Below are 2,979 nucleotides of genomic sequence, written 5' to 3'. Positions count from 1 at the left end.
GATGGCGGGATGCCTGCCTCCTTCGTGGAAGGAGGTTGACATCCAACCAATCCCCAAGCCGAGGGAGCCCACCAAGCTAAGGCCTATCTCCCTCCTCAGCTGCACAGCCAAAACGGCTGAGAGGATGGTGCTTGCTCGCCTTCAGTGGCGTGTGGGGCCACTGCACCCCCACGTTTTCGGCTACACCCGCGGCAGGAGCACGGTGGACAGCATCCTGACGCTGCTAAACCAAGTCAACCACAGCCCCGACATCGTTGTCTTCCTCGACTTGGAGAAAACATTCGAGCTGGCCAGCCCTCACGCCATCCTCACCGCCCTCGTAAGGAAGGGCGTGATGGGAAGGATGCTAGCCTGGCTCCGCGACTATCTGCAGCATCGCCGCGCCAAGGTAAAATTCCAGGACCTGAAGTCTAGCTTCCAGAGGTTGGAGAACGGGACGCCCCAGGGCGGTATCCTCAGCCCCCTCCTCTTCAACCTGCTGATGGAGCAGCTGGTGGCCCTGCCCTTCCACAATGGCACCATACTCCTCAGCTACGCCGATGACCTCGCCCTCGTGGTCACCGGGAGGGGCAACAAGCTCAGGAAGGCGCAGCAGGCGCTTGACCTTATCAGCGGGAAATGCGAGGAGCTGGGCCTCAAAAGCTCGGCAGAGAAGTTCCGCGCCATGATGGTGAGGGCTGCCGACCCGGCAGGTCAGCTCTGCGTCCAGGGCGTCAGACTGGCCTGTGCCAACTCATACCAGTACCTCGGGGTATGGGTGGACAAGTGGCTGTCCTTTACAGCCCACGCCGCCCACCTGAGCGAAAGGGCCCAGGCCAGGCTGAACGTAATGCGAGCCATGACACGACTCACAGCGGGGACCACTTTCTCCGTCCTCCGACTGTACTTCGTACTTGCAGTGCGGTCCCTGGTGGACTACAGCGCCCCAGTCCTCATATCGCTCTCCCGTAGCCAACAGGAGCGGCTCGAGGTGCTGCAAAACACCGCCATGAGGACGATGCTGGGAGGTCCGAGATGGACCAGTGCGTGTGTTATGCAGAACGAGCTGGTGCCACTCACCACCAGAGTAAACAGATCGTGTCCTGCCGCGTGGCCAGGGTCCTGGAGCGCGACTCCGAAGGAGTAGCACAGAGAAGACTCGGCTTGCAATGACGCAAGGGAACGATGTCCTCCACCGCAACCCGTGGCTACTCCAGTCCACCCTGGCCACCCACAGCCCCGCCCACATTGACGGCTGGCACAGCAGAGTTCTCCACCACCCGGCTACCGGCCAGCATCACACTCTCATGGCGGTGGCGCGGGTGTCTGAGCCGGGCCTTGCCATATACTACACCGACGGCTCGGTCGACCCCGAAAATGGCAGGACGGGCGCCGCTGCCATCACTGCTGGGACCGAACTGCTCGAGAGGACGCCGGATTACTGCTCCACCCTGTAGACGGAGCTCGTGGCCATCCACCTGGCCCTGGAGCGCGCCCAGAACCGCCAGGAGGCCACTGTGGTCCTACACACAGACTCCAGGACGGCGTGGCAGGTCCTCCAGCATCCGTACCCCAGCGACAACGTGGGACTCGTCACCGCCATCCTGGGCAGCCTGCAAAGCCTTGCCGCACAGGGACGTCGGGTAATGCTGCACTGGATTCCCAGCCACGTGGGTGTGCGAGGCAATGAGTCCGCCGACGTTGCTGCAAGAAAAGCCGCTGGCGCCCCCCACGTGACCAGGCACGTGCCACCTAGTCTGTCGTACGTGAAGGCGCGAGCCAGGCGTGCCACAGCCCACCACGCCCACTAGACTCACCGGCAGTTAGAAGGAACAAAAAGACAAGCTGCTTGGTACGCCGCCACCACCGACTATCAGACGTTGAGCGCTTTCCATCAACAGCCTAGGGCGGACGGCGTACTATTGCAGAGAGTCAGGCTGGGCTACTGCGCCAGGGAGGAGCTGTACGACGGCTTCCAGGGGCAACAGTGCGATCACTGCGAAAGGCACAGCCGCCACCCGGTGCTGCACTACCTACTGTCCTGCCCGGCCACGGAGGCCCTCCGACCAGCGCCGCAGACCCCCGCCCACCCTGCACCCTGCTTGGGGTGCTCAGGGCGGCGCCCCCTCCTCGCTGACCTCCCCACGCCCTCACCTTTCACCCACTAGGGCACGACAACTCCTCCACTGGCGGGCTGTTGCCCGTATTCTATATTAATGTATATATCCCTGTACATATTTTATACAATAAACCTTAATTAATTAACAATTAGCTATGTACTTTTTGCACTGAAGATGTAATATACGAAAGCGCTCTGTTTCGTTAGTTTCTTTTTCCAAGTGGTCTACTTTGCATAAAGTCCTAAAGTTTATTTTTGGTGGCTAAGGTTCTAGATTAGGGCTAGGCAAATTTACATGTATCATATTAATGATTAAAATGCTAAATGTAAATGAAAATCTGTATAGTTACTAGAAACTACCAGTAGATAACTTTTTGAAAAAATAAAATATCGTGGCTCTCATACTTACTGTGAGATCGCTGGTCAGGCCTCCTTTACAGCCTTCACTCCTCTGTTTAACACATTGCCATCTTACATAATCTTTTATTTTGTTTTTTAACATATATGTAACCATTGTAACACAATTTGACTCCACCCCTATTTGTCTTTATAACATCCATGGTAACATGAACATGTAGGCCCATACTTCTCAGAGTCTTGGAATAAACTGAAATGGTAGCTACTGACCTTTCTTTTATATGATACTGGATAAAGAAGTGTGAATAATATGCAGGTAAAAAGGTATGCAAAAGGTTAATTACATTTAAAAGTGTAAGTTTGCTGATTGCTATAAATCATAAAAAAATATCACCTATAAAGTTCAAATAAACATGTAATGCTTTACAACTCTCTAGAATGTAAACTGTAATACTTAAGAAGTTTTTAAATAAACTTTGCTATAAAAATCTACAATTCAAATATACAAATGATTCTAAAATTAT

General features: G+C 54.2%; 1 pseudogene; it reads left to right on the top strand.

Annotated features, from left to right (window-relative positions):
• Nucleotides 1-1,286: 1,286 nt before the first annotated feature.
• Nucleotides 1,287-2,147, top strand: LOC143034908 (uncharacterized; annotated as a pseudogene).
• Nucleotides 2,148-2,979: the final 832 nt, after the last annotated feature.

This window comes from Oratosquilla oratoria, chromosome 2 (assembly GCF_046742065.1).
Source record: "Oratosquilla oratoria isolate Oo_2021 chromosome 2, ASM4674206v1, whole genome shotgun sequence".
Lineage (NCBI taxonomy): Eukaryota > Metazoa > Arthropoda > Malacostraca > Stomatopoda > Squillidae > Oratosquilla > Oratosquilla oratoria.
The sequence above is the reverse complement of the archived record's forward strand: the minus strand, read 5'-3'. Positions and strand labels throughout refer to the sequence as shown.